The 26,372-nt window shown below is 38.7% G+C and overlaps 1 protein-coding gene across 2 annotated transcripts in view; it reads left to right on the forward strand.

The window, feature by feature from the left end:
- The window catches only part of NKAIN3 (sodium/potassium transporting ATPase interacting 3), a 380,195-nt gene that overhangs the window by 291,362 nt on the left and 62,461 nt on the right, over positions 1 to 26,372 (forward strand). The gene's annotated exons all lie outside the window — the stretch shown is intronic.

Genomic DNA, 26,372 nt, shown 5'->3' on the forward strand with positions numbered 1-26,372 from the left:
TAGCAACCACCCCCCCTCAAGTGGGTGCACAGAGGTCTAATACACCTCAGACATCCAGACCTGTTCTGATAACATAAATGTTCATGGCTAGTGGTCCTAACCATGGCCACCAGTGCTTGTCAGATAGTGGGGGAAGAGAGGAGGTCTACAGCCCACACCTGCTAGTCAGGTGAGCTACCTGGTCTGAGCAACCAGAGATGTTGGATATTCCTGATCTGTTCAGTACTAGGGATCTATAGGATAAATCTCACTCATAAGTTTAAAATTATTTTTAGATTTTAATTTTTTTTTTTCAAAATAAGGACACTTTTCTTTGAAATTAAAAAAAAAAAATCAGTGTATGTGGTTACATTTATCATCCTGTCCAACTGTCTAGAATGAAGTAGTCTAAAAGTTCAATATAATTTCTCTGTCTTACTGAATGTCTTTTATAAGGTACTGAGTGCTTTTTCCTTGACACTGCTTTTAATCAAAATGTACTAAACTTGTATCTTATAGCAGTGATTAATGAACTTCCACTTGACAATCCAGCTCTGAATTAGTGCACTTGGTTAGCGCACCAGTGACATCACATGGACCTATACAAGCCATGTGTCTGCTCCTGACCTATCAGCTTCCCAGGTACCAGTGACATGACAAGCACCTACACAAGCCCTCTCTTGACTGTCATTCAGTCAAACAGCAAAGACTTTGAGTCAAGATCTTTTCCAGTGAAGACAAAATTGCTTCTCTTGAGGCCCAGCCCTGTGTATATCAACATTCATTATAACATTTCTGTGAAAGCAGACCTTGCAGAAGAATTTTACACACTACATCTGCAAAGCTTAACTGAATGCACCTTCCTTACTCTTGTGAAGGCCTGATACTCAAGGCAGATTGCTTCTCCTGTGAGCTCTTAGTTTGCAGCAAATTGCCCTTGCAATGCAGTGTTGTTCACTCTGTTTCAGTGAGCCTGTACAAGAGAAACTGAAGTGTGTCTGGTTTAAAATGAGAATACCATCAATATTTCAATACTTGCTCACTTCTATAAGAAAAATAATATATTGCGTTAGAAATTTTTCTAGAATTTGTGTGATTAGAAACAAATTTAGGGTTCAGTGAAAATACAGCTGGTTGTTGAAATCAGGAACTGTTTTCTTCTGCACTTATCAATGCAGTACAGTTCTGGTCAAAATTTACAAAATAATGGGAATACAAATAGTAATATGAGAATAACAGAAGAAAAACATTTAATATATACAAACTGAAATAAATATGAAAATGGAAAAGTATAAAAAATATGTAATAATTATAAAGCATAAGATGTAACAGCCCTTCCCTTTCTTTTGGAGTGGCTAATTGCTTGGGACAATCACAAATACATTCTGGATACAATTCATTGCAAGTTCAAAATGTGCCAGGAACTTATAAGGCTTGACTGTGAATTAAATAGTTGCCAGTTTCAGATAAAGCTTTTCACTGATATGCACCATGTTAAAATTAAAATCTCATGCAAAGTAAGGTTTTCCTCCACTCTTATTACCTTGCAGTCCCATCTGTGACATGTTAGTGATTAGCATACCGTGAGTCTGTACTTCAGTTTCCATTCTGAATTGTAATTTAGGCTTGTTTAATTTACTGTCATGCAGGACAGAAGTCACCACCTAGATTATCAAGCTTGCTGCAGTTTCCTCCCATTTTCTGAGTGCTGTTGACCTGAGGAAGTTCCCGTTCATTCTGAATGCATAGTGGCTTTCCTAATTGGGGTACCAATTTCAATTGTTAGTTAAAAGGTCATTTAGGTTGTCGTTTTACAGTACTGAAGAGTTGTAGATCAGAATATCCTTCTTTTCTTTTTCTAGTGGTTAGTCCCAAAAAGTAGCCTATTCCTTTTTGAACCTTGCAACCTACTTAGTTTCCGTAACATTTTTATGTAGCAGTAGTAGCATAACAAACCATTTTACAGTGTAACAAAAACTTTATTGGCGTAACAAATCATTTTACCATGCTAACCGTTGTCCAAATGACTGGGAAGTGAGCACTTCCATTTGATAGGGATTTAGAGCCTCTGTAAGAAGAAATCCCTCCAGGGGTAAATAATGGATACCTGTCGAGATATATAACTCACTAACAGCAGTTCTCCAATTTTGAAAGGTGACTTTTTATTGAAACTTTTTTTTTTAACTGGTATAAAAATTTTTATATGCACGGAATGCTGTAGCTGTGACTACATTAGACCCTGCTTCAGGGAACAGGCTCGACAGTCATTTATTTAATTTTAACACAGTAAGATTCTTTTTTTGCTTTATAGTTGTTTCTTAAAAAAGTATTTTTTATTGTTGAAACAGTAACTTTGTATCTCATCCTCATTCTGGGTGGCTATTGAAGTGATTGGGAATTGAAGGTGTTAACCATTTCTTTAAATTGGGGGAAAATCAAGAGAAATATGAGAGGGTGGGATGCAATTAATAGTAAAAAAAAAAGAAATATATTTAAATTGTTTGTTTAAAATCTACATATATTTGGTATGTAGGGCACAGTACATTCTATTTTGATAAATAAATCCTTCTGCACACCACCTTTAATTTTAAAATGCAAGGCAGATCATCTTTACTGAAACTTGACTTTTTGGAGAACAAATCGATATCAGAGTCAAAATGGTGACAGCTTAGCAACTTTGAGAAAGACTCTTCATATAGTCATTTTTGTTATTTGAAAATAGATAGTGCACACTGAGAATATTAAATGCCTTATAGACATTAGTTTTAATAGCCTGAGATTTTAAAAGTTCTCCAAGTGATAGTACCAAGTTTTGTATTTGACCTTGAGCCTAATATCATAGTAAGTTTGTCCTCAGCTACACTGTGAAGCAGAGACCCCCCCCCCCCCACAAAGCTATAGTTCACTGAGGTAGCTCTGGAATTAGCAGCCATATAACTTCAAAAGTGCTGAAAAAGCAAAATGAATCTGTTTTGTCAAAGTGACAAGCTGACACCACTAGACTGCTTCTGGGGACAGGAGCTACTACCTTCTCACAACGCTGCGTTGCACAAGGTGAGGTTAACTTTCCATCTGGGACTCATTCACTGTATACTAGAGCCATACCTAAAATCTAGAACTCTGAGGGAAGAAAAAACAAAAAAGAAAGAAAGAAAGAAAAATTTCTAAACCTAAAACCATGCAAAACATTCAAGCTGCTTGGCATGTTGATGCTGACCTAAAGCAAGATATTTTGAAGACAAGCACTGGTTTACTTAGCAGAGGTCCATCTGTTGCCTCTTATAAGTGTCAGTTTGTATAACCTCTGGGTCACTGCTGGACCTACAGATGAGGAACACTCACAGAAAAAAAACACTCCTGGAGAGTCACCTGGTTTTCACTATAGTGTAAATCCAGGCAAAGACGTCATGTAGAGAGATACTGAATGTTTTCCATAGTGGAGTTAAGAGCACTGAACATACCTGCCTAGGGTAAAGTCAGGTACTAATCAAAGGGCAATAACTTATCCGTAACACTACCTCAAAAGGTAGCCAGAAAAATTTATTACTTTCTACAGAATATAATGAAGTTGTAATATCACAAGTATAAGAAATAGCACTCCTGGCAGCCAAACTGGGAGTTGGATACTCTGGTCATTGTGAGTCTGAATGATTCTCCTGCAAGATGGACAGACTAGATCTATACACATAAATTAACTGTCTCAAGAGAACTGGGTACTGAGGCCAACTTGCTCAAAACAGCTCATGTCTCAGCTAATGGTCTTGGCCTCTAAAACAGATTGGTACATTCAAACCACTTACTGGGATTGTTCTGACCAAAACTGTGCCTGGGAAGTGTGTGAGGAGAGTGCTGGCTGGAGCAGGCCAAACTCATGCCCATGTAATGGCCTGGATGACAGCATGCTGGTGCTAGGAACACTCCCAGGCATGTGGGAACTCCTTCCTATTGATGCAGCTAATTCCACAGATAATGAAACTAGAGATGGTGGTGTGTTTCCATTCAGGAGCATTCTGTCCTTTTAAGCTCTTCTACCATCATCATGTGGGAATGTGTGAGCACCTCCAGCTCTGCAACATATACCTGCCTTGTGTCCATTGTTCTGCCACCTTCTCCCCTGATGGAGAATAGAGTGTGGAGTTGAGACTTTGGGTAAGGATTGAATTTCTGTGCTGTTTCTGAATGTTGTTTCATTCTTGGACCTGTACCCTTTTGATATGCAGACAGAAAAGAAAGATGAAAACACCTTGAACTTGGGGTACAAATCTCCAAGGCATGAGATATTCTTTATTTATTGTGGCAATTCATTTCATTTATATTTGGCCTCATTCTGGCCCCCAAGAAAGGTCTGTCTTTTGTGTAAATGGTGGAGTAAAGATACTGTCAGAAATAGTGAGGCTACTGACAATAGCTGGGTTTTTTTTAACTCTTTCTCTGATGCTCTGGGGACCATTGGGGCCAAAACCATTATAAGAGTCTGAAGATAAATAAGTTGGTTTTCCTTCAATATCGGCTGCCTTGGTCTGAAGCGTGCGTTCACTCTGATACAGGAATGCATCCGATATGCGTATAGCAGTGTGACAGTGTGGAGGCAGCTTGCATCATTGTACAGTAGTTAGAGGTGGACAACTTCATATCTGGGTATATCTAACATGCAAGACATGCAAGTCTACATGCAAGAGATTACCAAACCACATGTAAATGATCACTGTCATCCAGGATTTGAGTTAGACGACAAGAGCATATAAAACATAACCACTAAAATACATGTCCTGAGAAGATGTCTTCCCAATGCACATTTCCATTCCTGAATCTATAAATAGTGTAGCTTTCCACGTACACCATTTTCAGATGGCTTCTGAATATCTCCAAGGAGGGAGACTCCACAGCCTCCTCGGGCAACCTGTGCCAGCGCTTGGTCACCCCCGTACTGAAGAAGTGTTTTCTGATGTTCAGAGCAAACATCTTGTATTCCTATTTGTGCCCGTTTTGCCTCTCCTTCTGTCACCAGGCACCACTGAAAAGATCCTGGCTGCATCCTCTTTGAACTCTCCCTTCAGGTATTGGTAAAATCGCCCCTGAGCTTTCTCTTCTCCAGCAGAACAGTCCCAGCTCTCTCAGCCTTTCCTCATGTAAAAGATGCTCCAGTCCCTTAACCATCCTTGTAACCCTTCTCTGAACTCTCTCCAGTATGCCCATGTCTTTCTTATACTGAGGAGCTCAGTACTGGAGACAGTATTCCAAGTGTGGTTTCACCAGTGCTGACTAGAGGGTCTCCCTTGACTTACTGACAATATTTTGTCTAATGCAGCCCAGGATGCCATTCGCCTTCATTGCGACAACGGTACATTGCTGACTCATGTTCCACTTGATATCCACCAGGACCCTCAGGTCCTTCCCTGCTAAGCTGCTTTCCAGCCAAGTGGCCCTTGCATTTATTGATGCATGAGGTTGCTCTTCCCCAGGTGCAGGACTTGAAATTCCCCTTGTTGAATTTCATAAATTTCAGCCTGGAGAAGAGAAGGCTCTGGGGATACCTTATAGTGGGCTTCCAGTACCTAAAGGAGGCCTATGGGAAAGATGGGGAGAAACTCTTTAGCAGGGCCTGTTGTGATAGGACAAGGGGTAATGGTAACTCAGATTAGACATTGAGAAAAATATTTTTTTACAGTTAGGGTGCTGGGACACTGGAACAGGTTGCCCAGAGAGGTGGTGGATGCCCCATCCCTGGAAATATTTAAGGCCAGGTTGGACGGGGCTCTGAGCAACCTGATCTGGTTGGAGATGTCCCTGCTCCTTGCAGGGGTGTTGGACTAGATGGCCCTTAAAGGTCCCTTCCAACTCTAACTACAGTATGATTCTATGTTTCTATAAAATGTTACACTGGGAAAAAAAAAAAAAAAAAAAAAAAAGATATTTCAAGCACTTACCTCATTTTCTCATTTTCTGTAAAAATAATACTTGCCTGTCCAAAAGATGTGTAATTATTGACATAAGTTGATGCTGAACACTTTTAAAAATTTAATAAGTAGTGGTCCTAGAATTGTCATCCTTACATTTGCAGGTTTTAATTAACGAGGTAGGATGATTTAAAACATTTTGAATTTTTGTTACTATTTTGATGATTCATAATAATGCAATCATGCCTGTCATAAAGATCATTAGTTCCTCTTATTTTTGAGGAACTGATTCCTCTTACTTTTTCCTCACAAGTCTCCAATGTCTTATGTGTGTGTTCTTCTCCCCAGAACATACAGCATCACTTCCATAAGGAAATGAAAAGCAGTATGATCTGATTACGTTATTTCTGGATATCTGTCACCAGTCAGTGCCTCATACTGACCCCATGCAATTGCCTCACTTTGTGAATTATTTCTGCTCTGCTATTTTCAAAGAATCCGTCAAATGTTGATTATTTAATATGAAAATGAATTATGACATTTGGTAGACGTAAATGCTTTTTCCATCAGAGAAAAATAGATTTTAATTAACAACCATATTTAGCACAACAGACATTAAAATGGAGGTTATGAGTCCTGTGTAAGTAATTAATCAAGGGAAACATTGTGACTGCTGAGCTATAGAGAGATTAAGATCGGAGGCAGTGCCGGAGTGACATAATGAAGTTCAGATCGTTGACTAAGCCTTTGCTACTGCCCCATAAGTTTGAATCATTTTTGGGTTAATTTGGATGGTTCTTCCTCTATCCCCTATGTTAAGATTGCCTTCTCTATTCCATTTGAAAAACTTCAGGAGTTGATCTGAAAGAGGTCGCAAAGCAGCTTTTACCCCTTTCTTCAGGCAGCCGGGGCTGCAGTTTGGTTCTTATTCATTTAAATGTAACAAAAGGGCTAATGATATCAATATACAATGTGGTTCCTCCAGGGCACTGCTGCAGCCCGTTTTTCCCCATTAGTAATGGCCTTGTCATTTTTATAATTGGACAGAAATGGATGCTAGGAAGCACATCATATATGTTGTTCTCCAAAGAAAATCCCAGTAGGGGCAGAAACCAGTGCTTAGGCAGGTTCTTTGCTCTCTTTCCATTTCCTCAAGTGATGTGTGATTGATTAAGAAAGCTGGTCAACATCAGCATGTTATAGAAAACATGAGGTAATTTACTGTTAAGGGCTACAGGAATGATACATGAGTAAAAGGTAGTTGTCCTGAAGGTATTACATCTTTTCTTGTATTTTTGCTTGCAGCTTTTTCACTTTTTCTGTTTAGGAAACAATTAACGTCTTCTTTTCTATGATAAACAATCGCACAAGTGGCATGGCAAATTAACTTTGCATTGTCTGCAATGCAAAGTTAAACTGAAGTTCAACTTTACTCCAAAGTGAGTATGAAAGATATACCTACATCATCATCATCATAGTCAGGAACACTTGTCTCTTAGCCATGTGAACAGTCCGTTAAGGTGGGCTGTTGGCTTCTCAAAAGTTCATTAGTAACTTTAGTGATCACTAGATCATTAAAAATCAGTAGAATATTTTCAACCTGAGCAATATTACAGAGGAGCTGTTGGTCTGTGGAACTGACTGCAGAGAAGATGCCTTGTGCAAATAGTTTTTGAAGTTACCTCCAATTCTTTACAGTAGTTGCCTTATTGTATTTTTATAGCAATCTATGTCTTATGCAGTTCCTCCAGTGTTTGTAGTATTAGATCAGGGATGCATACAGCCCTTTGCCAATATCGAACCTTCAGTGTTAAAAAAAATGTTACCTAGAGAAACGAAATTAGTGAGAACCTGTATCTGCACCTACATTCTAGAAATGGCCTTGTCCTTTCTCCTTAGATTTACTTAGACCCCATTATGCATGGTAGTGTGCAGGTAGTAGAATACACAAGTATATTTGTCTAATTATCAGTCTGGGTCAATAAAGCAACTACAGGAGAAAGAATCAAGAAAAATCTCTGTTTTTTCCATCTCAGTTGTCCTTTCCAGGGGCATTAGCATTTTCAAGCAGCACATTTAAAGGAACTGAAACCACTCATTTATTCATTAACTGTTATGATATGGATTTGTGAAAAAGAGTTAGGCAACTTCTGTAGCAGAGCTGACTAAAGATGAGGGGATAGGGGACAGCAATATAGTAGTGCCATCACCTTCTCAACTAATCAATATAAGAACTAAATTGTTCTAGACATTTTGCAGTACTTGATATAGATTTGTTTTCCATTTTACATGAAAATTACTATGATATTTTTTCAATATTGTGTAGAAATTTCTGTGAAGTTTTGTGCAGGTATTATGAAATATCTGTATTAACATGAACAATATTTAGACTTAAAATAGAAGTTGATTACTTATTTTAATTTTTTTGGAGTTCAGTGATATTTCAATAAAAGATTATGCAGAAAAACTATAGATAAATGGAAGTTTTGGAAAATATCAGTTGTTTCCCCTTCAACTTTTGCTCCAAATTACCTCCCCCATGGCAGAAGCAGTGTAATAGACTGTATTTCTGCAACTTGTTTACTGTAATTCTCAGTTAGATACTTTCACTCAGATCCATTTCCAATATTTTCAAGTTAACCTGAACTGACACTCGGCAGGGAGCAGCAGCAGCCCAGTGCACAGTAAACTTGGTGGTCGCTGATTCCAATACAAGGCAGCATCTCTGCAAATAAGCAGGAGAGGCAGTGGAAGAGGTAAAGACATGTTAAAGTGCCTCAGCAAATTTGTATGCCTACATTCTCTCTTTAGAGCTAAGCAGAATGCTGAATGTATGTTACACTAGGAATTTGGAAATTATAAGAGGAAGTAGAAAGTTAAACAAACATTAACAATTTAAACTTTTTTTTTAGAAAATAAGAAAATCCAACATTTTACATTTAGAAATGTTGAAGCACTATTTCCTTTGAACTTTAGGGATATTTTATTGACTATATTGTTTGAAGCCATTGACTGTTTGATGGGCTACTGAAACACCAGGGATCCTGGAAATTCCTGTTTAAGCCAAAGTACGGTGCTCCCGAGGATATTTGTCTGCATGCTTCTCAAGACACTCCCGAGTTTTCCACAACCTCTGTGACAATCAGTGCATGATAGTTTCTTCAGAACGTAGAATCAAATTCATTTTTTTTCTACCAAGCTGCAATTCAGAGCAAACAGCTCAGCTCCCTCTCCAGCAGTGTGCTGCATCAGGTCTGCTCCAGCTGCAAAGTTGGTAAACCAACCAAGGAAATGCGTGTTTGCATGGTGATTGACAGCTCTGGCTGAATAGGCTAGACTTTGGGTTTGTTTGGGTTTTTTTTTTTTTATTTCCAGAAAATGCAATTCTAATTGATTTTTGCATGCAGACATGCTTTTAAATAATGCAAAGGTACTTTACTAAGAAGGTCTGATTCCTTACCCTGTGTCTGTACATTTAGCTTAAAGGACTCAGGCAAACCAGGGGCAAGCCTCACACTGCAGTCTCTAAATCTGTGCTCACTCATACTCATCAGGCTGATTCCTTCTGCATACCATAGTTGATAGCCATGTGACCAGCCTTTCTTATATGAGGGAAAATATTCACTGATTAAAACCAGTCTCTGTGTGAGCTTCCACCGACAGGACATTTTTCTTTTAATCATGTACTGAATTCACAGCCTAGCTCTTCCATTAAGATTTGGTGCCTGAATGTGACCTGACTGCAGAAAGAATTCTTCTTTTCTCTCGACTACGGTCCCTGACGATTTGCAACACTCTCTGTTTTGTCCTAGGGAAATATGAGAAGACAGAGCAGGGATTTCACTAAACAAGCAGTGAAACAGCTCATACTCCTCAAGCTTTGAGGGAATGATTTGGTTTTCACCAAGGAAGAAAGTCAATGTGCATATGTGCTCCTCTCAGATCAATTCACAGAGACAGACAAGGTTTTCAGGGAAATTATATTTTGATTTAGGAAGATTGCAATCCAGAGTAAGTTTTGAAAGGCATGTGTTCTGTAAATGCTGCCTTCATAAGCTTTTATGAAGCTTCTGACCCAAACGCTGTAATACATCTGCATATCTTTTGACTGTTCTTTGTTCACTATCCAGTATTGTGGAAACTGTTGAAAAGCTTCTTTTAACTGTTTCCTTTATATTTCTGCAAAGCAGAGCAGGGACTCCCATCACCCGATGTGAGGTTCAGCACAGGGTTTGCTTTGCCGGCACCCACAAAGGTGACAAGTTTGGAAATGGGGCTCAGTGGACTCGTTACAGGGCCATTCCATCCCCTGATACAAATAATCTGTTTACCTCCTATCAGCTCTCCCGTGGAAGGTGCTGGGCATGGAAATAGCCCGGTTCATGCAAAGTCCTCTGACATAGTGTGCGGGGAAAGGCACTGAGCAGCAGTACTAATGCCAGAGTTGTTCTTCTGCTACTTCAGTGCCTGCTGGAGGAGCTGGCTGCCACAAGACTCTTCATTCACAGATGAGGTGTGTTTGTAGCTGTGTGGAGGAGGAAGGAAATGGGGGGTTATAGCCCACGAGACTCATTCACACAGGTAGCAGAGAGCAGAGTTTGGGTGACACTGCAACATAATGAGAGAGACTAATAAAAAGTTTATAGATTAATACAGTCGAGATGCATGTTGATAAGCACCTAAGAAGTGATGCTTTACAGTATCACAGTAGTAATTAATGTAAAGATGCCTGATTAATTTGCCTTTTTTTAGTTTGAATTTGTTTTTCCACTGGTTGTGAGGCTTGCTTAAGGCAGTAAGCACTTTTAATACACTTTATAGAACAAAAGAAATCAGTCTGATGTCATGGAAGGAAAACGAACAAACACAGGTGAGAAGGATGGTGGTTGAGCTTGTGGCTAGGAGTAAGTATATATAAGGGTTTTTGTGTTTTCTGAAGGTTCAGAATAGACAGAGATTGAGTGAAATGGATGCTTGAGGCATTTCTTTGCTATGGTTTGATTGTAATTTGAACAGGTAAGATTGCTAGTGGTCTTGAAGAGAAGGCTGATGTGAATTACTTTCAGCTTGTAAGTTTTTGTCTGGTGTCAGTAACTATTCTGAGAGAACAGAATATCACTTTAAAGTAGAAACCTGAAAAGAAAATTTCATTTCTTCTCACCTTTGTATATTATGCAGAAGGCTTTAGTAGAAACAATTGCCCACATGGAAGGACAAAAATGTTGAATAATGGTGTTGGGCCATAATTCTGATGTTTGGATCAAAATGATAGTTGAATAAATCATGTGTTGTGAAAGACATCTTCTAGATCTCTATTTGAATCTATGATATGGGTAAAGATTATTCAAGTAATCATTCCTAGTGATGTGGAACTTTTCTAGCTTAACTTTCCATTACCTCTTATATAAATTCCAGCTATGTAGATTAATTGATAATCATTTTGAATGACAGTAAAAAGTGGTAGATAATTAAACAGCCTCTTAAAAGAAAATGATCGTTTCCATTTTTATTTGTGATTGGTTTAATTTATTTTTATCTTGTTTATTAACTTACAATGCACCTGATATATTCACACAAGTACATGTATAGACACTCAAATAAATAGTTGAAATATAAAGATTAACACAGAAAACTAAAGCTACATTCTAGTCACTTATACCAAGTAGTTTGAGTGTTTATTCAAGTAAAACTCTGATTTCCAGAAAAAGTTTGCTGGAGTTAAACTCTGCATGGTGGATATTTGTAATAGCCTCTACATCACCTGCAAGCTTTTCTTACAAATTTCGTCTTCCTGGTAGCTCTCATCGCTAACAGCCAGGGATTGACAAATTCACCCCCCCTGGATATTAATTTTTTACTCAGGCAAGTAGGAGTGAACTGGAAAGACTTCAGTATTTCATTACTGCTTCTTCTCCCTTTTGTCTTCCTGGGCCCATGATTTCACCAGTAGCACCACCTGATCCCCAGGACCCAGACCCCAGAGGAGCCAAATCTAGAAAACAACTGGACTACAAGCTTTGCATTTCTTTTACTTCACTTTATTTCCTTATTTTCTCTACTACTTGTGCAATATGATTGGGCTTAACTATAAAGAAGGACATCTGTTCCTTACTGCCATGACTCTTGTCATTGCTTAGATTAAATATAGATTAAAATAAATAACAAAAATATAAAATAATATAAATATAGATTAAATAAGCTTAATAGATATAATAATATTATCAAATTTAGTTACTATCTTGAGAAATTTTCCTATTACAATATTATTTTTGGCCTAAACTTTTTTGTTTTCTTACATAACTGATGTAAAGATGGGACCTTAACCAGGGCTTGTTGTACCAGAGTTTATCTGCTTTTTCCAACCACAGAAGTTTTTCTAATGCAAGCTAGAATACTAATATAAAATTATATTCATACAGTATAATGTGTAATTATCTTAATATTATGATATGATATATAATCAATAATAGTAATAATAAAACCCTCCGTAGCAATCTTTCCTAACTATAATATGATCCAAGTAATTAGGCTCCAAGGAAAAAGCACAAAAGACTTCAGGATGTTTTAATCTGCTACTTTTTCCAGTCAGCTAAAGTGGAGTATGAAAGTAATAAAAAGAGCAGTTCACCATTCCCCTCCAATGCTCTGTGTTCTGTATCTTCGTACTAACAGGCAGGACATCCTCATGTTTCTGACACTTTTGGTGTGCGTTGCTGAGTTTCAATAGCCTCGTCTAGGCCAACGAACACAACAGGGCCAGAAAATGAGTTTAAGCATCATCCTTTTTTACCCATGGTGTGTGAATGTTAGCATCACAGTTTTGGTGGCCATGTTGGCCACCAATGTTGGGCACAGCACAGGTAGGGGACTATGACAGGAGCCAGGGTGGACAAACTCATGCTGTTTGGATAGTGCAGGAGGAGAGATGGGGAAGACATACATGCCAAGGTGTTAGCCATGCCAGCCACACCACTTACCCTGGGGCAGTTGGGATTGTGCCTTGGCCTGTTTTATGTACTTCTGCTATGTAGGCCATGGAAGCAAGAATGCTGTGGAATTTCGTTGCCCAGGTTTTCCATTATTCACCATTGCTAATGAGACATTTCCATGGTGTTCGTGCCTGATGCAGTTACAAAAATTGTTCAGGGATGAGACTATTTTGGTCTTTTTTTTCCCCTGTTCCCCTGTTTTCCTCACCTGCCTGTCCAGTTTTCATTGGTACAGTGAGGCTGTGTTGGCTAGTTATAAGACACGCACAGCCCCACGTTAATGAGAATTCATAATTCACCTCCAGGAATTCCTGAGGAAATATATTCAATTTCACAGGAAAGTGACTGCTTGGTACCATGTCAGTTTATTATTTCATACAAATGCACTCTTCAGCTCCTATACCAAACATGGGAGGTGGGTCCAATTTACTCTTGTAATAGAGTGGCTGAAAGAGTCTGGTGTTTTGCTTTTGATTTTAAGCCTTTTGGAAATTCTTCTTACTTTAATGATTTGTGGATTTTGTCCCTAGATGTTGGGGATGGGACTCCATGGGAGGTCTGTAGACAAAAAAAAAAAAAAAAAAAGCATAAATAAAGTGGAAATCTCCCAGGCATTTGTTTTTTTCATGATGTTATATTGGCAGATTCTCATACCTCCAGGCTAAGAATGTTTTATAGCCCCTGGTGTTTTCTTCTTTGGTCTGTTAGTTTCAGTCTAGAGGTGCTGCTTGGAAATAGCTGATTAGGGATTTTTCTTTTTCATAGGGGAGTCATTCATTTTTATTAAAATATTGTAAACTAACACCACTAAAAACCACCACTGTTTTCACCAGAAATAATTCCAGTGAAATAAATGGAAATATACACTTGTAAAGCTGATGTAAGTGAAAAATAAGCCCCTAGGTGCTCATTGATAAAGAATTTATATAGGAAACAATGAATAAGAAGAAGATTGCCTAGACCTTGCACTTTCCAGGACTTTCACATTTTTCCTAGCAGCATTTTTGAACCTAGGGCATTCACTACAATAAACAGCATGTTTCTAGACACTAATTTCTTTGTAGGGTTTTACAGAGGGTATAGAAATTGTAGTCCCTCTGGTGAGAAGGAATGCATCCACACATTTACTGTATAGGGTGCCTGATTTCATGAACGACCAAAGGAGTATCACTGTGACATCTTTATTTCTAACTACCAGCCACTGCATATCAAACTATCTGAGGGAATGACATCATCTAGAAAACAGCTTTGTTCACTTAATAAACTTGCATTTATTTTTGTGTTTGAAATCCTTTGAACAGAAATTACATTGAAAAGCCCTTGATCTATAAAGCCTTCCAAACCAACTGTTTTGCTTTCATATTAGTATTCTTGACCTCTTTCAGGAGGGGAATGTCTTTCAGCAGTAGATGTCAACATGGGGATTGTATCTTTTGGGGTCTACTTTAGAGCCTGAACAGAGACTCACAGAATCATAGAATAATTTAGATTGGAAAAGACCTTTAAGGTCACCAAGTCCAACCTTTAACCTAACACTGCCACGTCCACTACTAAACCACATCCTTAAGTGTGACATCTACATGTCCATTTTTCAGGCTCAGGGACCAGAACAGGCAAAAATATCCTACAACTAATAGTCTGACCTTGCTTTTTTTGACACCTGCATTGCAGGCTAACTGACAATGACTGTCACATGCATCGGAAGCAATTGCATTCCTCTTGCTGCCCCTGCTTTAACACCAACACCTGCTTCACAGATTAGGGGCCCCCTGATCTACAGAGAAAGAATTTTTGAGCATGGTGGAGATTGATGACTTCCATCCAGTGAGAAATTGAAGCACTTTATCATGTAAAGTAAGGCAAACACACACAGTAAATAGAAATATCCTCAAATGAGTTAGGAATTTTGTAACTTACCCCAATGCAGATGAGCTAGACTTTTGAGGAAGGTTATACAGAGGTTTTTTCAGAGAATAAAGTGTGAGCTTTGATTCTGCTTTTACTTGAGCAAAACTAAAAATGCAAACAAAGCAAGTGGGATGTGGGATTATCTGTACAGCTTTGAAGTGGCAGTTGGAGTGCATCCATTCTTATGATCCAACATATTCAAAACAATAAATATAAAAGTAATGCTTTACATGGAACATCATCTGTGCCTTTAGCATATGCAAAGACTTTGTCTTGAAAAGTTTTACCCATTTCCATGGTGAATTAAACCCCTTTTTTTTTGTCAGATTTCCTTTCATTTGAGGAAACAGAGGCTCTTGAGAATAAAAGTGCATCTGCACAGTACAGACTTACTTTCTCGCTCCTTTCATCTCTTATTTTTCAGTTTCTAATTTGTCGCTGAAATCAGCATTTCAGTCTCTGCCTCAAATTACGATTTTCTGATAAAAGAGAACTTTCAACAGCAAATAAACTGAATAGTGGGGAATAACCAGAATAAATACAAAAAGACAAGACACATTTAGGGCTGAGCCTGACTGTTTATACCTGTCAGAAGTAGCAGACCTTGCCAATTGCCCCACTCATGAATATGTTAAATTGAAATTCACATCCTACACCTGAGCCATGTTCATTTTGAACACAAAATAGAGTAATAAAAAGTAAATGCAATATTCCTTTCTTGAATCTGTAGAGTTAAGTTGGTTTTGTGGATTTGCTGTACTTGGTGTTAGAATTCCTTACCAGGAGCAAAAATATAGGATATATGTATGTAATATATTGATTTGTCCTTACAACATACATTTATGTGAATATAAACTATACAGTATATAGTTTTGTCCTTGAAGAATACGTGCACTTCTAATCTGTAAGATGCCAGGTCCCTGGACAATTACAGTTCTGTATTGCCAAGCTCAAATTCTAGGTCCTTCAAGGACCTCAACTAGAAATTTAAAAAAGAAAAACGTGGTTTTTAATTGTGTTTTGTCAGATAGACTATATAAACACAAAAGCTGAGATGGTTTACATCAGAATGCATTTGGTTATTCACTACACAATGGCCTGAATAATCCTATAAATATTTATGAGTAAGCCACAGAGGATTTACTCTTTCTTCCAACATGTGGAGATTTTTTAATGTGCACCATGTTAGTTCAAAGTAAAACCTAATGTTTTGGTTACTACTTAGCACATCGAACAGCATGGCTCTGCAACACATGTGCATACTCTCTAGATAGTTACTCATAGACAATATTTTGGGGTGTAATTCAGGAAGAAGTAGTCTATGACCACCTTATTTACAAAGTTAATAGATGCAGCATATGTTAGGGTTGGAGAGGATGTAAGGTAGGAGCTGCTTTGCACTTTGACCTGAGGTAGCATCAGCTTGGCTCTCTGGATTAGTAGTTTTTAAATGAGTAGTTCAGACTGGTGGAAAGAAATTAAGACAAATTTTAAAAACTCAGGAGAATCAAATTAGAGTTTATGGTTTGGATTTTTACAGGTACAAAGGCTTTAAGAATGCCAGCTGCCAACTTGGTGAGCCTTATGACCTGCAAAGTTGCCTCTTCCGGAAATGGGTTACTCCTTTGGTTTCTGATACTATAACATAAACAAGTCTACACTCAGTCTGACTTTAATATTAATAGATTTCAGCTGAGAGTCATTTCCATGCTTCCCTCATCTACGTCTTCCATGATTCACCTTTAGTCATAAAAGAGACTGCAATCTTCTCTCTTTGTAGAGCAAGAAATTTGCTCCCTTCCCACTCTTCTCTCATCTATCAACTTTAGGACATCTTTTCATTTGTCAGTTGTTCTAAACTGAGGGCTGAGTCATTTATGTTCCTGTTTTGACATTTCTCTCTGCTGCTGATCAATCATGCTCATGTATCTTCCACTCTGAAGAGTGGATATAGGCAAATGTCATTAACTCACGTATCTGCTGAACCCTGAATTGGGTTCTGTTGATATCAGAACCTCTGATTCTGAGCAGGAAAGAGAACAAGCTAACATTGGGTGGATGATCTTGTTACAATTCTTGCAATACTACCTTAGGACTGATGGTGTGCATTGATATTAGTGTTTCATTTCTGATGAGAGTTGGCTTCTATAGTACATTTCTCAGCCATGCCAGCTTCCTGTGCTCTGGGTCATGTTAAAGAGAGATCCCTGAGCACATGAGCTGGATTCCCTCTGCATGAATCTGAACTGGAAGATGAGCTTCTGAATGACATGTCAGTTCTGAGAGCCCCAAATGGGTATTCAGCTGATGAGATTAGACCAGAAGCAATCCAAAAGCTAAAACCAAACCAGAACAGAAGAATCTGATATGTGCATAATGTGGATATGATGTTCTCATGTCCAACTGCCTGACTGTACAGTTCTGTACCTGTTGGTCAACACCACTTGCTAGTCTAGACACAGCCCTGGTGGTCATTGCCATTTAAGTTGCCTAGCTTTATAAACCGGTTTCCACTAGCATATAATTCTACCAAATTTGAAACATTCTGCCTAAAATTTTCCCTAGTATGCTAATGCCTGAAGCTAACTTGACTCAACTATCCGACCTTTTCTGAGAATGAGACCAAGATAAAAGGCTCCACCCTGCCAATTAGAAAAAAAAATTAGGAGATCCTTGTTGTAGAACAGAAGTTTGAAGTCTGCAGGGAGGAAGAGATGAAGGAGAATCCTCTAATATTGAATATTTCTACTCCTTGATTACACAGACATCTGGTGGAGTCTTGTTTCAGTAACTTCTCTTAAATATGTCATACCCCGTCTCTGCTAATTCTGTTAATGCAGAGCAGGCTCCAGCCCTCAGAGCTGCCTTGCACTGTCCCCATAGGTGAGCTGCAAGGGCCCAGCAAACCTTTCATGTAGAGTAGCTCCTCCACAAGTGACCAAAAGGCATTGCCTTTTAATCTCATGCGCTTGCTGAAGATATGAGCAGGCAAGGTAAGCAAGGAACAACAGAGAAGGCAGAAAAGTGAAAAATGTATGATGAGGCTAAGTGATAAAAGGAGAGGGGAAATTCTCCCTTTCTAATGCTCTTCAGAGAAGATGTCTAAGCTGACTCCAAGCAGTACATTCACATTCTGTATGAAAGCACAAATGCTTTGTTCCTTGTACACGTTTTGTTCCATCCTTCCCAGTCAGTGTTAAGCACCTTTCCATATCAGTACCTGAACTATCATGCATGCCTAATCTAGCCTGACATTTCTAGGTTAAGTGTTAGCTACCATTAGTGTGTCTGAACTCAAGTGAAAGAGCATTACTAATTAAGTACCAATTTTTAAATACCCCAGTTCACTTTACTCTTCTATGCCTTTATAAAGACAGTAATTGACACTGGCCTATTTCATACCTGCTCATATTAGGACTAATTGCCTTTTATTCTTTTTCAAGAAAATAAAGGATGCAAAGACTCAGAAGAAACACTAGTTGCTGCTCAGGTGATGTGTGCTCTAAAATCTAGGGCAAATGACACTATGTATATCATTCTTTTTTTTTCCTTTGTAGTGTCTTTGGTAACTTTTCTCTCGTGTGTCTGATTCTGAAAAAAAAGATTAAGATATTCAGAAAGTGCTGAGCACCTCCCAGATCAAACTCTTTGGTGTGAATGTGTTGGCTGAGTGATTCTGTTTGTACTTGTCCACATAGGTAAGCATGATGCCAGTGCTTAGCAAAAGGAAACACCATCTCATTTCACTCGTTCGCCAATGAACAAAGTAAGGCAGCCCTGGAAGCAAGGTGCTCCATATAGCCGTGGTCAGACTTATTGTATGCACCACACCACATGATGCCATAAGGTGATTTTTACCTCTCTCCTTTTCTGTGGTGAGCAATTGTTTGAATGCTGTAATTTATTTTAGAAGTTACAATCCTGAATAAGCAGGAACACTTTTCATCTGACTGTCATTTACTAATTGGCATTTTGAGTTTCTTGGAACATTTGTTCACTCAAGTTTTAGTAGTGTCTTGTCTGTGAATTAAGATTTACAACTAGCCAAAGTGAGACACGTGGGATGAAGCAGACAGAACACCGATGCCTGTCACGCAGGCATGTACTACTACTTTTTAACTACCAGGCAAAGATTTAAATGAGCAAGGAGTCTTCAAAGAAAGCATCAATCTCAGTAAGCAGTAAAAAAACTAGTGTCATTAACACAGTTTCAACTGAGCAGATATGTTCAAAGCAATGATGAAGATTTTGAGACTAGACAAGTACAAACCATCAAAGGAATGCATAGACACTGTAGAAATTCGTAATGGCTTTTTGTTAGGAAGAATATCACAAAAAGAGACGACAACAGTACTCAGCTAGAGAAGAGAATTTTCTGGTTCTTTCCCACCATTGATATCTGTGATTGTGCAATCACAGCCCGAGTCTGTTAAATTTGTGAGAATATTTAAAGAGGCCCACTATTAACAGCATATAATTACAAATAATTTTTTTCCCATATTGTTTCATGAATCTTTTATGAATACTCTGTGATTTTTGTGATTTTGTTACAGAAAGTTATTCAGGAAATCTTCCACACAAATACATTTTAGGTGGTCAGTTGCCTGCATGATTTTTTGATTGTGCTAATTATAAACAGTTATCAGCTGGAAATGTGTCATTCAGCCACGTTTTAATCTCTGTTCTCTAGTTACGTGAACATGACTGTAATAGAGAAGAGCACTATTAAGATCAAAGTGCCAGAACCCTCAATTCTCTCAGGGAGGAAAAAAGAAGTATTTCTTGTGGGGATGAGGATGTATCTGAACTTCAGATTTCCTGTGGGTGAACTAGGATTTATTTTCACTGAGATGTTTTTCTTTGATAAGTCATTTCTGTGTCTGGGTATGGTATATCATCTTCATGAGCATTATCACGCTTCCTTTGGAAACTGCTGTTTTGCTGTTCTTGTTAGCAAGCCTAGGTGCCTCCTACCCCAGAAGAAGTGACATGCAATGACCATGTCTTCTCACATCGCACAGCACCCGGCTTGCCAACCTGCCTGAGTCTGCCACTGGTGCTCTGAGACCACCTCAGCCCAATGTCACCTCCCTGATGAAGCATGCGTGTGCAGCTGGATGTCACTTCTTGCTGCTCCAGTTTGTTGGGTGTGTGGGTATTTCTGGGTAGTCTCCCATTATGATTGCTGGTAGCAATCCTCTGTGAAGAGAGAGTTAAGTACAGGTCTCTCTGAGAGACTAACAGTCACATACCAGGATATACTATCAAGTCTGCAAGAAGAATAAAAAAGCTGGGGTGGAAAGCAGGCACATAGTAAAGCAGAGGATCCTCTGGCAGGTTAGAGGAGTGCCAGCAAAATGATAGGGCCTCTGGGAGACTTCATACTGTCTGAAACTTGTGTGAGGAGACATCGCACATCTGCTGGAGGACCAAAAATGAGAGGAGACTATATTCAATCAGCATATTAATATTAATGTGATTGCAAGAAAGGCTTAAAGTGTTCATTTGTGAGCACTACAGCATTACTGCTGTTCTGATCCTCTTTCTGTCCTCCTGAGCTTTCCGTCTCTTTTCTCCCACCTACTGTTCAAAATGGGGCAGGTATAAAAAAATATATACGAATACCTAGATCTTCCCCCACCATAAGCATGCAACACAGCTGTTGCTTAGAACTTGCCTTCTCAACCTCTACATAGGATTTGTTGTTTTGATCCTTCCTTTTCTCCATGCCCAGGGTGAGGGCACTTCACAGACTGACAAGGATAACATTCAAGGGGAAAAAAAGAGCATTTATGGCAAGAGACAAAAAAGAAAAAGTAGCAAAGGAGGGGAGTATCTTGTGGTTGCATTTAAGGACTCTGTTTTGAGCTGATGTGGAGTATTAAAAAATTAGTTTTTCAAATTTTTTTTGTTATTTTTTATGTAGTCTGAAGTGCACTGCATGTTGATTTGCAGGTATGAAAATGAACACTGACGGTGCCCTGTATGGTCTCTGCATCCAGCACAGAGCCCACAATGCCAGGTGCTGCCATGCAGCTCTCTTCATCCTTCATCCTCCTGCCAACATTTCTTTGGTCCTTCCTCTTCTGTGCTAGCCCTGGAGTAAATAGCAGTAACCATCACTGCCTAGTGTTCTTGTTGCCTTTCTGTAAAGAACTCCTCATTGCCTTTTTTGAAAGACACCTCCAAAGAAACAGCAACCTTGAGACATGCACAAGGAATAATTTGCTTTGCTTTGAACATTTCCACAACTGGTATCAACCCACCCATCAGTAGTTCATGGAGACGTATAGGCAATTACTGGCATTTGCCTTATCTAACCTACAGCCCACAAGGAATTCCTTAGTTTTTTCCTCTTGTTGTCATACACCACACACACTTTGCTTTCAACTTTCTAGCACACATTATTCATTTCACAGAAAGACATATGTGTGAAAACATTGCTTAAACTCCCAGGACTCTGGAAAGCCTTTGGAATATGTATTTATGCAATATCTAAGAAAAAGCAGTAATTGGACATTGACTTATTATCCTTTTTATATCTTTTTCCCATGAGAAAGTAGTCTACGTGGTTAATTTACCACAGGCATAACTGCTAGGGATAGCAAGTAAGCAAACTACTGACTTGGACCTATGGCCATGGAAACAAAATCCTGCTCTCAGTTTATCCTTTTTCTAGTCTGCAGTGCTTATCAGTATGGCTCAACGCTACATACATTTGCAAAAAAAAAAAAAATGTATACTGCTTGAAGTGCATGTAATATTTGTTTAAGATACCACTGAATAGCTGAAAAAAGTTCCATAGTAATTCAAGAGATCATCAGGTCTCACTTTCTGCACTGAGGCAAGATCAAGTAATCTTTACTGTCCTATATAGATGTTCGTACAATCTGTTCTGCAAAGTCTGACTGTGCCAGCATTTCCAGTTTTCCTAGTTAACAATTCTCATAATTATTAAGTTTTCCAAGCTACATTTTCTTTGCTGAAAGTGAAAAGCATTTTTCCCTCACATTTTTCATTCAGCGAACAAGGAAAAAAAAATTGATTACATTTGTCTCTAGAATTTTTTTCACATATTTGAAAACTATTATCATACATACTGCTGATAACCATAGTCTTTTCTTCTCCAGTTTAGCTGTACTGATTCTTCCAGTTGTGACTCCAGATCGCTCTTGCCAAGTCTGTGATCATTGTCATTGTGCTCTGGATTCTCTGCAATATTTCCTGAAGCATGGTGCCCAACAGAGAACCATGGTAGCTAAGGCAGACTTTAACCACTGATGTCATCCTACCTCATACTTACACTAAATTCCCAAAATGCGTAATTTAAAAATTGCACCAACTATAGGGTGAGTTGAGCTGAGCAGTGAGTCTCATTTATATCTCAGGATAAAATGACCTTCTTTCTTCACTGGTTGCTTCTGCTCTCATGGTGTGACCTCAGAGCCTCCCTAAGTCTGGCCCTGGCTGGTCTTGCCAGCCTAAACTTCGATTGTTTCTCTCTGCTGGCATCTGTGAGGCCCTTCCCCAGGAATCTACAAAGGTCATATAAAACTCAGGCAACAGAAACCAGACCAATGGTCGTAGCTGGTAAGAACAAACAAGGTTCCAGGTAAATGATTCCTCTTCATATCTGAAAGCTGATTTGATAACAGATATTATTTTGCCTCATGTATATTATTTTACCACTAAGGGAATCACTAAAAGTCACTTTCTCCGTTCAGAGACTCCTTAATATGAAGGGAGCATTGTGTAGCAATCTTAGAAAATGCCGTTTTCCCGTATTCTACATAGCAGCCAGAGGCAAAAGGATTGTTCAATTACTTTTGCTGTAAATGAAATACACAGAAGGTAGATTCTCTCTTAAGGAGGTCAGCGTGGGAATATAAACACTTGTCAGCCAGTAAGGGGTATGTCAGTAGTACTAAGTTAGTCATCCCTTAGTAAATATTTGTGTGAAATATGTTATGCTCCAGTGTAATGTAGCCTGAAATTACACTGTGGGTTAGAAGGAGGAGTGAGGGGAGCTCGACAAAATCAGTGAAGTAACTGCACAACAGACACATCACCAAATGTGAGGAGAGGTGACGTGGCCTCACTTGTGGGCACCTCCTGGGGGATTTTCTTCCCTGGTGAGGTGCTGCCGGTGTCATCGCTTCCCCAGTGCGGGGTTGTGCAGCCATTACTGTGTTATTAACTGGTTTAGTCCTACGACCTCTTTCTATTCGGTGTTGACATACAGTTGTCAGACAGTGCGTGTCACCGTGCTCACACTATTAGTCACGGATCAGTCTCTTCTCTAAGCTTGCTGCTGAGTTAGAGGTAGCAAGATAGGTAGAAATTAAAAGAAAAGCCAAGTAACAGTAGGGTTAATAGGGAACAAAGGTGGGATGTGAGTCAGAGACATCAGGCTCACAGATGTGTTTCATGCAAGCGATCAGTCTCTGATTTGGAGTAATTGATGTTCCCTTTGAACACAAGTGCCTGAGAGAAACATCGAAAGAAATAAAAAGCTCAGAGCAGCTTCCAGACTGCCTGGAAACTTGCAGCAGGCTCTGGCAGCCTTGCAAAGCAGCCACAGAGAAAGCTGTGAATCAAGTTAAGGCAATCAAGTCAGGCTGGCTATTTCTGGTATGAGAATGAGCTGTACTGTCAGGGATGCGGCACTATTGATCAATCGAGCACAAAGCTGTGCTGATCTTATTGTCTGAATGACCAATTGTCTTCCTACAGGGGTTCGTTGAGCCAAGGAGCATTTGCCTTTCCTTGGTTAACCACAGTCTTATGTCCTAAGTCTTCTTGATGAAGCTGTTACTGAAAGAAAGATGAAGGCATGGGCACAGCTGGTAGAGCCTTTGATGCTGTTTGTTAGGATGAGGCATTGCACCGGCACAGCATATAAGATGGCAGGCAATTAAAATCAGTTTCATTCAGAAAGCACGAACGAGCTACTCAGCCTCTGCTTTTGCAATCAAGCCTGCTCACCATTATAACAGTGCGCTAATGAGTGTGTTACAGGTTTGAGCATAGATCACCTTGTATAATTTAATAGGCATCATAAAAAAGTCTAATTGAGCACCCTCGTGCTTCAAATGAACCTGTGGGACCAGCGTCTGAGGAAGACCTGCAGGCTGAAATGAGGCTGGGAAATGATCCCAGTTTGAACTAATCTCATTATATTGGTGCTATCTGAAAGTGTCATTCACCTGCATGCAGGCACTTTTCTTACATTTATGTTTTTTCTGCTTTATTACCTCATTGTAAAATGCTTTTACAAGGAGAAAAAAAAAATGAGAAGGAAATTGCACCTTGCCAACTTGTATTTAGTTTTGTTACATTCAAAATAATCACAAGACTGTAGAACTGCATGTGAATTGCAGATTGATAGTGCAGATCTTCAGAAAAGAAGAAGCAGTGTAAATAAATAAAGATTTTCATAAGACACTAAGTGCATCGGAACTTTACATTCATTAATATTGGCCTCCTTGGAAAAACAAACTTTTGAAGTAATGCCACCCTTTCTCAGACTTTGTTTCACTGCTTAATCCAGTTGGCTCCATGGCATAACTGCTGTCCAATCCCAAAATATTCAAAGGAAAAAATTCATATTAACCTGAATGGTTAATATGAATGAGAACAAACGTTCTCAACAATTCTTGTAGTTCCTTCTGTCTGTGCTTTGTTTTTGCGGTTCAGTTACACAGATACGAGCCCTTAGAAGGACAATATATAGATGACAATATTATAATTATAAAATAATAAATATATTATATATGTGTAACTATACGTTTGTAAGTATATATACTTATATCGTTACTTAAGAATTTTAGGGTTGTGGAAAAGTATTTAAAAGTAGGAAAATAAATTTCCTAAGATCAGTTCAAATTGTGCTTTGCTACAACAGAAAGTAATTACACTTTAATTATTTGTAATATACAGGGCATTATCTAGCTTTGTTGGCAAGCTCTTGCTCCTCTTTTTGGCTAAACTACCAAGTTTTAAACTGATCATGACCTGTAGTTCGCAAGTAGGTTTGGCTCTAAAATGGTGAAAAATCTTAAATTTATGAAAATGTTTGTGTAATTTTATTTTCAAAGCTATCTTTGCTCATTTCAATAAATTAATATCTCTTCTTTAAAAGAGGAATACTTTAAAGGTTATGGGGTTTTCATAGCTTGATTTTGGATGAGATTTTTTTCAAAGCTTGGTTTGGAAGATTGCTTTCTGGGAAAAAATATATGCTGAAAATGCATTTCCTTATTTAAAATAAATTAGTGGAAATTTTTAGTGTGCATAATTCTGCTTGAACAATCACCAGCTGCATTTGAAAAGACTTATTTTGTTCAGATTAAATCAAGATATACCTTATAGCAGCAGCAGCATCAAGCAGCATCTGCTGCTAAATTTGCAAATGACTGAAACTTGTGATACAGGCATTTGCTTAAAAAGTAAAATTGTTCCTTGTTTTGGTCAGTTTGACAAAAGGATCTGTTAATTCCACCTAACAAAAAAAATAAGCAAAGGAAGTTCTGAGCCCCAGATTCTGACCTTACTCTCCAGAGATTTTTGACAGTGCATTCAAAATGGGTTTGAACTGCCTCCCAGTTCAGCTGTGCACCCTCCCCGTTATCCCACTGCTTGCATAAGGCTTTGCTTGCCTTCTTGGCATCCTCCCACCAGTCTTCCCCATCCTTTGACTTGCTGCCACATGAATTAGCACGCTCACTTCCCATTCCAGCCATCCTTTCCCAAGGGCAGCTGCCATTCCCTCACTCAGTTCAGCTGCCTTCCGAAGTTAAAGAACTGTAAGCATGAGGTTGTAAAGGGAGAAAAAAAGGCAGGCACCAAAGGTTTATCGTTATAAAAATCTCAAAAAGTAACTCAGTGTGTGTGCAGGTGAGTCTTGGCAATGCCTTGTGGAGAAATTCAATAACTTACTGCCTAAAACACACTAACAAAGGAACAGTCTGTGGGAACTTTTTGTGAAGACGCCCACTAAAACACTGCTGAAATACAGGGAGAAAGAGACCTCTAAGTGCTGAACACCTCTGCATTCTCAAAAACACTGCTCTCATTTCCATAAAACATCTTTTTCTATGGGATCATCCATGTAATTGTCATAAGACTTCTTTTCCCAGTTGAACATCTTTATTGGAATCAGAGCAATGAAAAGTATCAAATTCAAACTGTGGCAGCCTTGAAAACCTACTAGAATTGGATTTAGCAAAACCTTTGAAGTGACCCTTGCTTCAGGCTTTTTTAGGGGTAGGTCTCTGATCAGGTAATTAGTTTGCCTCAAAAGTCATTATCACTAACAAAAGCTTCAGAAGGGTTCTAGGATGAAATTAAAAACCTGCTTTTTTATCATTAATACCTTCTTATTTCTTTGAGATATTAAGCAGTATTTTTTAATTATAATTACCCAAGACAGATATTTATATAGGGTACCTGCACTTCAGACAATGCACATTTTTTGCCATTAATATTAAATTCTGTATATGCTACATCTTAATCAGACATTTTTTTGGCCAACATTTCTAACTGGCCAAGCTTGCCTAGTTGATATTTTCTTTAATTTGAAAAAGAAACAACAGTAAAG

Source organism: Chlamydotis macqueenii, chromosome 2 (genome assembly GCF_036417535.1).
Source record: "Chlamydotis macqueenii isolate bChlMac1 chromosome 2, bChlMac1.mat, whole genome shotgun sequence".
Taxonomy (NCBI): Eukaryota; Metazoa; Chordata; class Aves; order Otidiformes; family Otididae; genus Chlamydotis; species Chlamydotis macqueenii.